The following is a 10119-nucleotide window of genomic DNA, read 5'->3' on the forward strand; positions in this document are numbered from 1 at the left end:
TTGTGCTTGTGTTTCACAACACAAATGTGCTTATCCCCTCTGTTTGTTGAGTCGGGGACACAGTTACAGACCCTTTACTAAAGTTATTTTCACTTCAAGTCAGGGAACTGTCAAAACCAAGAAGTCACCCAAACGCACAACGAATAAAGACTGTGAAACTAAAGTCGCGGCGCGCACTCTGCGGGTACAGATTTAAGAGCGGAGGGGCGAAACGGGGGGGGGGGGGGGGGGGGGGGGGGGGATAGCGACTGCCGCCCCTTACGCCTTATAAGCAGTGTTGGAGAAAATACTCGATAAAAGTATTTAAGTTAAGTTACTAAATACCTGCTTTATAAAGTATTTAAAATACTACTCAAGTTACTATCACTGTAAAGTATCTTGAGTAGAGTAAAAATACTTAGAAATGTAATTCAGTTACTTTTGAAGATACTTCCTCATCGCTTAATTTGTATCGACGTCATTGACAACGACAATTATACAGCTGCACAAATCTGGTTTACTGGAATGGTTTACTAGCACGCAACAACACAAAACGGAAAAAAAAAAACATCCTACGCTTATTTTATGCAGTCATATTATAAGGAGCAGGATATTGTGACGAATGGAAAATTATGAGGCGGCGAATAACTGTAGGAACTAAACGTTTAATGGGGCGAACTTGTGCCAAAACAAAAAAAAAAGAGAAAGACTAGCGTCGCAGGCGTCGATGTCGGGGAAACAGCAGGATCGAGCGCAAGGGCGAGACTAACTCTGAACCGCCACACGGAGCACCTTTTGCACTCGCGTGGATTTCTGAAACATTCGGCGTAGAACGTTCGGCGCGTAGAACATTCGTAACTCGATCAGACGACAAGGTTTTCAACTTGCGAGAATTTCAAGTTGAAAGAATAAATAAAAAGAGGAGTCCGCTCCCTGGAATCGAACCCGGAGCCTCCGCACGAGAGCCAAGCGCGGCAACCATTCGGACACGCATTCGCTCTGCAACGCGCGTGGCAATATCAGTGATAATGTTACAAAACATCTCTATGACAAAAAGAAAGGTCGCTTTGGGGAGGATATCAGACCGTGGCGCCTCAAGCAATTAACTTTAGAACTACACGGATGAAAACAACAAAAACAATGACTCGGCGCTCGGCTGACATGACCGAATGCGGCGTCAGCGTTCGGCTATGGTTCGTGTTCTCCGGTGAGGGGGAGGAGGGGCTTTTTTGTTACCACTCCGACTTGCATGAACAATACAGCATGCACGGTCCTCAGCTAAGCCCAAAAGCCGAAGTGGGTCAAGCTCGCATCCTCTGACGACTGCTTTCGGGAGAGATCCGGCAGTTAACGTCATGGACATTCCCACAAGGCTTGTAAGCACGTGCACAGGCCTCTTGTTGGGTAAACACCGAGGTGTGGGGACAACAAACGGGACAGAGCGCCTCGCCGATAGTGACATCGCTGAATATCACGTCCTACGGCGCACCTTAGACGCATCGTTTAACTACAATCCATGTTCCCTAAGTTCACTATAAACGAACTTGGGATACGGATATGAGTGAATGGATAACAAAAACAACCTACATAATAGCCACGGCAGTGGTCGCACCTTCAACTAGGTTGCGTTCAGAAACGCACTCAACATTGGGGCATGCTTTGTTGACATTTTGAGTGGTCATCCAGCTCTTAGTTCATTTCCTGTCCTGTTCTTTGCTTAACAATGGTCGTTTAGAGACAGTGCTCGCGATAACAATAAGTGCCGGACTAGCAACGCAAAAAAAGAAGAAAAAAAATCTCCACGTTGTCAAATATACAAGCGAAAACAAATTTTCGTTTTTGTGTCCACTTTTCATTTTCTTCTATTTGCTTTTTTTTTTTTTTTTTTTAATCTCAAGTCTGCATTGTTGTCGTAGGTCGTTTCCCGGTCTGCGTTGAGCCTCAGTGTGGCAATCTTTACTTCCGTAAAACCACCCCTTTTGTTTCAGGATTTTTGGGGGGAAACTCTGAAATACGAATCAAAATCGGCAAAAAGCGATGTTTTCACGAGCTTACTCGAAGTCACCGTAGCTAATCGAAGCTAGCACCAGGATTTGGTTGCTCGAGAGAATGTTCACGTTTGCTCGTGCCACACCCACGCCACTTAATACCGAAAAACTCGGAAAATGGCGGAATGTCAAAAATGTATTTGAGATATTGAGTACAAGATACTCAGAAATGTAATTAAGATAGAGTATTAAATACTCTAGATTAAAAGTATTTTCAAGATACCAAGATACTTCAAAAAGTATTTAAAAACACAGTATCTTGAGCAGAGTATTTGAGATAGACACAAGTGTGCCTCTAAGGACTAACCTTATATCGAAAAAATCCCATTTACTAGCATTTCTAGGGAGAAATGCCTACTGTTTAACATAAAGTTGGACAATGCCTCGCCTGTGACGTCACATACGTCCATGACGTCAGATATTTTAATAGGAAGGAAACAGAGGAAAGGGATAGGAAGAAAGAATGTGTGCGGTCACGTGAAATATATTTCGCCGCTAAATTCAGCGGAAAAGCTTAGTCGGATCGAGTCCACGTGATGTCAATTCCACAGTACATACAGCGGAAAAACTAAAGTGGTGTATATGTAATAGGCAGTAATTTCTTCCGATAAGTTTTGTGGGGAAATTGAATAGGCCCGTGGGTGACATGACATCAAATTTCCCGCCACATTTGGAGGAGGAACTGAATTGAATCTAGATACTGTGATGTCTATTTTTTCGCTATATTTAGCGGGAAAACTGGGTTAATGTATAGGTCTCGTGCCGGCACTTTTTTTCGATAAATTTAGTGGGGAATTTGAATTTGCGTGGTACGTGACGTAACTTTCATTTTCCTGCTAGTTTTCGCGAGGAAACTGAATTGACGGTTAGGTCACGTGAATTTTTTCCGCTACATTTAGCGAGGAAACTAATTCACATGTAGGTTACGTGTTGTCCCTTTCCCCACTTTTGTACGTATACGTCACATGACCTTGATCTCCCCGCTTAATTTAGCCGAAAATGCTCGGCCGAACGGACGGTCGAACAGACGGACAGACGGACACAATTTTGAGTTTGGGGGACTCAGTTAAGAAGCATTTCGTTATTCAAAAGTAATTAGGAAAAAATAGAAGAAGCAAACACACAAGAAATTTATGGCAAATTGCTAGGCAAATATGTTGCGTACGTAACACAATCCAACATCACAAATGTTTAGCGATACTGTGGTTTCACGCAAGCAGGGCAGATAAATATGCCGATCTTCCAGAGCCTTTTATATCTCTCGAGCTCCTTTCCTTCGGTCCGTACAAGTGGTCGAGCTCCTCCTCGCCTACCCTATGGTCACATAACTTCTCCACGTTGACCAATCAGCATCGAGCTTCGCGATCACGCTTATTGGGCTTCACTTATCAGGTTTTACTTATCAGGCTCCACGAAAAGAAGCGCACCTCTTTAAGGAAAGTTTCACGTTAAAAAGCAAAAACAGGCAAACAGAAATGCGCATGCGTTTCGAATTATATGACGGAATTTTCCGGAATGGGGGGGGGGGGGGGGGGGGGGGGGCATTCCGAAGAATGCTATCGTATTTAGAAGTCCAAGGTAGGCGCATATATGTTTTGAAATGCAAGCGAACGTGGGAAAAACTGGCAGGAGTGTCAGTGAAAGAGCTCTCGGGATCGAGAGCTCAAGCTCGAGAGCTCAATAAACAGGCAGAGAAAAAATGAAAAACATCAAAATGCATATTAATCGCGATTCACCACTCTTTAATGAACCCTATCTTTCTCCCTGACAGATAAATGGACGTCTGACTGACTCAACCATCTGTGCACTTCTTGTTAGTTTCATTAGCCTTTTGCTTTCTATGGCAATTCCAATGGTGTTTTATCTTTAGCCTTCCCAATGTTATGTATGCTTTCAAAGTAAGAACGACAATGAATATACGCACAATGCTGAGGTACAGGGTGTCCCAAAAAAAATATTACAGGCTTTTTTGTTGGTTTTTTTTACTGCAAAAGTAAACTAGGCATCGCCAAACGCTCATTCTCCGCCCAAAGATAGTGCTAGAGGCACTAGAGATCGCAATCAGATGCATAAGTTTCAGCCCGACCCGATACCTTAATCAAAAGGTATAAGTGATTTTCTGAAATTTTCAATGGGAAAATGGCGGTCGACGGAGTTTTAGAATACATGAGGCTCTATGGCATTAGAAACCGAAAACAGGCAAAATGGGCTCCATTTTACCATTGAAATTTACAGAAAATCACATAACTTTTGAATAAGGATATCGGATCGGGCTGAAACTTTGGCATTTGGTGTGACCTCTAGCGCTACCTTTTGGCGGAGAATGAGCGTTCGGCGATGCCTAGTTTATTCTTGCGGTAAAAAAAAAAAAACTTTAATTTTTTTTCTTTTTTCTTTTTGTGACAGCTTGTATATCGTGCCTTCCGAACGTTGGTCGCAACGTCAATCGTGCTTTGCCGCGGGTCTACGGGATTATGTTAACTGCCCCTAATACAATATCTACGCATTCATCTTCGTGTTTCACAACACACCTTTTTGCTAAATCCGGGGCAGTCACAAATCCTTTAATAACGTTTTTGTACTACGATTGCAAGGGTTGTCAAAGCCAAAAACACATACAAACGCATGCAGACTGTAAGCCTAATGTCACAGCGCACTTTTTGCAAACGCGAGTTTAGGAGCGAGGGGGCGGGAGGTCGTATAATTAGACCCACATGAAGGCACCCTAATTAGACCTATTGCTATATTTCCCAATCATCTAGGAGAATGCAGGGATCGGTGCTCCACGCGCCGCACGTGCTGGCCTCAGCAGTAGGAACATTTCTAAAGCGAATACCTAAAACAAATGGCATCTTGCACGCGCGTTCGTCAACGCCTTATTTTGGTTATTTACTTCGAATCTTTTTTACGGGGAAGGCGTGCGCGCGTGGCGCGTGGAACACCAATCCCTGCATTCTCCTTCATGCTTGGGGAATATAGCAAATGGTCTGAGCGCGCGACACGAGAGCGCCGACAGGAGCCCGCGCGACAAGGGAGCGCAGCAACACGAGAGCGCGTGCCCTTGTACAACACGCAGCACGAGAGCGCGCAAACAGTTCCGCGTGCGTCACAGGAGCTCATGTGCACGCCGTTGAAAGTTTTGAAGGTGGTATTCTGTCAACCGTAGGGTGCCTTCATGTGCGCTTTATTGAGGCACTTTAGTTCACCCATAACCTGAGACTGCAGCAAATGCCACAAGCTGAAGAGCACGAGGTAGCTGGTCGTAAGCGTTCTTTCGCAGAACGAGCCCTCGCACTCGACATGCTGGTTTCAAAGTCAGGAGCCTAGGTTAGCCCGCGCGTGTAGCTTCGGCTGCAGTCTCATCTTAAGTGCATGTGAACGGAGTATATACAGCTACCGAAGGGTACACTATTTGATAAAGACGGCATCATTGAAGGGGCCGTGTTCTGCAGGCTCAACGAAACTGACATTTTCAAACGTCTATCAAGTAATATTGGCGGTCGCCATTGTTTGGACACGTAGCGTGTGGTCGGGGGGTCCGAGTCCTTGCCGAACGCCAGGCGCAGCTCTTATTCTCGATGCGAGCTGAGCTGAGATCACGCCTAACTCTGACGAAACCGTCTTGTCTATGCTCATTGTACGCGATCATGCATGCAGTGGCCAACAGATGATGGCCCTGACTTTTGAAAGGGTCTATCAGCGGCGAGAAGTTTTGATGGCGCCCCCTTATGGTTCTTCTCTCGTGACGTCTATGCCTTGCGAATAACAAGTTCGATGGTGTTTGTAATTAGCAACCTGGAAGCTTGAAATCACTGAGCTCAAAAATTGACACTGCCAACACCGTCAAAATTGGAGTTCTTGCATTACTTTTATTTTTGTCGATAAGAAAGCCTTTGCAACGTAATAGTCAACATTCTGCCAATCTTGGAAAGCAGAGCGACCCTTTCGATCGCGCTCAGAGGACATTCAATAGACGCCGTGTTTAAGAGCGCTGTTTAGAGTGCATGCTCAGAACGAGCTCACACTTATAGGCTGCTAAGAACGGCAAGCTCGATGGTGCGGAATGCACGTTGCACAAGAACTATGGAAGCTCGGCGTCAGCACGCGCTCAGCAATGGCTCACACAGCTGGCCGCCAGTGAATACTCCCTACTGTAGGGAGAACTTTGCGCGTGTTTTCTTAGAAACTGTGCTTTCAAAACATATGGTTATCATGATATCTTGCATATTCAAAACTAAATCTCGTCTTATATGTTTTAGCATCCAAAATTTATCTGGCGGTATTTGCTGCCGATTCTAAGCAATACTTTAAAATGTCTCTAAAGTAACCGCAGGCTGTGCACATCATCAGATTTCGACGCCAATTGTAAACAATTTACCCAATTTGGCTACAAATTGCTCAATTCACTAAGATTGACATGGCAAGGGCCAAAGGGGGGGGGGGGGGGGGGGGGGGAGGGGAGGGGGGGGCCTAAAAGGAAGTCCTACCCAAAATCATTCCGCACAAAATGGTGCCGGACTGAATAACGCACCGATATGAATTAGAATGCTATGGTGGAATTCGGGCAGCCATCTTTCCAACGGGTTGTGCAATTTTGAGCTTCATGTTATTACTGTCGTTATATGAAAAAAAAAGACATTGATTGTGATGTTACAACCTACCCACCGGCTCCGATAGCTCTTTCTTGATGCGCACACTCCACACCGGTCTATCTTCTATCTTTGGCTCTAACTGTTGCCTAACCCAGGCTGTCGGCAATCCCATGAGATATGTCCAAAACCGGTGCAGTTGAAACATTTCCTATCTTTTGAATTGTTTGCATACAGTGGTTGTCACGGTGTAGACCACCGGCTCGGCTGGAGGTCTTTGTAGGTAGGTGGCTGTTTCGGTTCCGTGGAGGATTGAGCCTCCAACTTTCGTTAATTGTCAAGATTCATCGCTCGGTCGATCAGCTCGAGCACGGATGTGCAGTTCTAGGTAGCCAGGGGCGTAGCCCACTTGTCGTCTTGAATTCCACTGAGGATCAAGTAAATATTCGTTTAGATCTGAATTACCGCGGGGCCTTCTCAAGCCTAGCGTGTTTCACGTACATGTTGTACGAGCGATTCATTTGGTCGGAGCTTGCGCTTGTTTTAAAACTCCAGACGCTCCTGCTGCGCCATTTTCTGCTTAAACTGTTCGGTTATGGCACGCTTCCACGCCTCCCAGTCGTGGATGTGAGTTCTGTTTGACTTATGTAGTCACGAGCTGGTCCGCGAAGGCGGGTAAAAGCGTTGAGCATTATTAGTGATGGCGTTCAGTTTGCTAGAGACGCGACATATTCGATCATCGCTAGCCATTCTTTCAAACTTCCTCGCAGGTTACCTCGAATGTTTGTATTGCTACGACCGAGTCATCCGATGAGTACATCTGAAGATGTCTCGAGTTTTAGCCCAGAGCTTGGACGAGCTGACACTGCGTTTCGGTGATGACGCCAAGGATGTTGTCCGATGCGAGAGGCATTACTTTGTCGTCATTGTCGGGCTCGGAGACGCAACGATTTCACGTTTGCGGTACGTCGAACCTTCGTTGCCCGACGTGTTTCCTGTTGTTGATGGGTTCGTAGAAGGAACGATTTGACAATAGGGAGTTTTAGCTAGTCGTTTTGCGAGCACACGGTTCCGAAATCACGAACGGTGCAGCTGTTCCGTTCCGTGAAACCGTACATGAAATTTGACATATTTTAGCGAATCGTGAAACTGGCGCAAACGTGTAAACGATGATAATGATTGTGTTTGACGATGGCGCCATCTTCTAGTAAACACGTGAAACATTCTGCAACGAGTAAATCCGTGGCAGCTCGTGTTTTCCCCGTACGACTGATGTGAACAAGACGGCCGACGTAAGGTTTGCCGGCCGAAATTTCAAGAACTGCGAAACTAGATATAGTAAAAAGTATCTGAACGATTGTAAAGGTATGTGGTGTGTCTTGTCATCTCGAACTTGAACAATCGTTCACGTTGTGTGAGCCGTCAAACCAAATCAATTCGTCTGCTCGCGATCGCCACGGCAGCTAGTCTGCTCGCATATCGCAAAAATTCACTAGCATGCCCAGTTTACAGCAGGCACAATCGCTTACCGTTATGAAAAGTCCCCGATATGATTTGGATCAACCTCTCAAATGAAGCAGACAAACAGGTTGGCAAATTTCCTCCTCCTGTCCTAAGCCTAACGCTCGTCTGAGTCGGCGTAGTCAGTCGCCAAACCAACCGCCATCTTTTTTTTTTGCCCAAATCGTGACCGGGGCTGGCTGCGTTGCGATGACGACTCCAGCGGCCGGAATGGGAGAAACGAACGAGAAGAGCCTACCGACGCCCCGAACAACTCGCGCGCGCATGCGCAGTGGCGTCGCCGATGTGTTCGAGGGCGAACCGTTCGTGTGAAAACGACCTGCTAAAACTCTCTAATAGTGTCACTTCGGGCCGTCGTTGATTGACGTGTTCCTCTACTTCTCGCTGATCGGTGCCTTGACTGTTGCCGAGGTTTAAAGCGTGGAGAAGCATTTGGAGTTGCGTCTTGATCTTTTTTTTTTATTATTGCTTTTCAAAGATCATCCTGAGCGTCTGGGTCCGCGATAGTTATTGTTTTCGACTGCGCCATGTTCGTTAAGGTTCTTATCTATTTTAGAGCACAGCTCTTAGGCGCCCGTTTCCTAATAGAGCGGCGTCGCCGTCGCCGTCGCTACACTCTTAGAAAAAAAGGAGTCCAAAGGTAGTCACTGCTTCCATGACTCTCTTTGACACTTCACGACTCTCGTAGAGAGTCAATTTTTCGTGTGACTCTGTTTTGACTCTTCCCCTTCTCAACGGGAGTCACAGGTCAGCAGCATTTGCCCTACCGAAAAAAAAAAGTATGAATGCTGCTTCGCACCGTCCATCCGGCAATCCAAGCCCCGCCGTTTCCCTATGCTCCTCTAGAAAGGGAGTCCGACACCATTTAGTTCAAAGCTTTGTCGACATTTTATTTTCAATAATTGTGCAAAAAAAAATTAAAAAGGAAAGGAAAAAGAATAATGCACAAAGTTTCGTCGACATTCATTTCTCTCAAGAATAATTGTAAAAAAAAAAAAGTATGTTTATTTTTTGCATTGAACCTGGGTTCGCTCCGTAAGAAGCGGGCACCTTTCCACATAGCTACACCTGCGAGTACTCGTTTTGAGAATCCGTTTTATAGACCTTTTCATTCCAGTAGTTGCCTGACTGTCGGGTAGAGGGCGCTGGCGCACTCGCCGCCATGAGGTTGCTTCAATTTGGTTGGTTTCGGTATCAACGTGCACGCGATTGTGTTGCTATTTCGTGCCGTTTTCGCTTCTTTTGTGATACAGGTTTTCTTGTTGTAGCACACAGCGAATGAAACGATGGTACTGAGCCACTTGGAGAATCAGTAATTGGCTTCGAGTCTTAATTGCGAGCATTTTCACGAACATGAAGTGCGTTTGATGATGTCCATCTTTCATTTCGACGATGTTTGGCGGTGAAAGAACTGCGCTGACGCACAGGGAGAATTACCATTATTCATGGCCGTACACGCGGACACTAGTTTCGAGAAAAAATAAAATAAATAAAAAGTAGGACAAGCTCCGCCTCCAGCCGCTTCAGTACGCGCTCGTTGCGTGCCGCCGTGCTTTGGCTGCGCGCGCACAGTGTGGTACGGCAGGTCGATAGCTCGTGCTCAAGTCAGAGATTATATCTGCTCATCTTGCGACAAACTTTAATGCATGAGTGCTTAGTGGAGATGCAGGTTGAGAACATAATTAACAATGTACTGAATCATGAAGAACAGATAAACGGACAAGTTTATTGCTCGATGCTTTGTTTTTGTTCACCAAGCTTTTATGGAAAAGTCTCCTATAATGACGTAGAGAATATGAAAACGAAGTTATATTGTATCAGCCTGTTTTATTAAAAAAAATAAGTTAGAGAAATGTTTTTATAGACCAACCTAGGGCCAACTAGAAAATCTTTTTAAGTTAAGTACTCATTATCAACATTTCACAATATTGGGCTTATGAAATAGACTATTTGTTGTATGGACATCTGCTTACGACATTCTC

Source organism: Ixodes scapularis, unplaced genomic scaffold (genome assembly GCF_016920785.2).
Source record: "Ixodes scapularis isolate PalLabHiFi unplaced genomic scaffold, ASM1692078v2 PGA_scaffold5__190_contigs__length_132052651, whole genome shotgun sequence".
NCBI lineage: Eukaryota > Metazoa > Arthropoda > Arachnida > Ixodida > Ixodidae > Ixodes > Ixodes scapularis.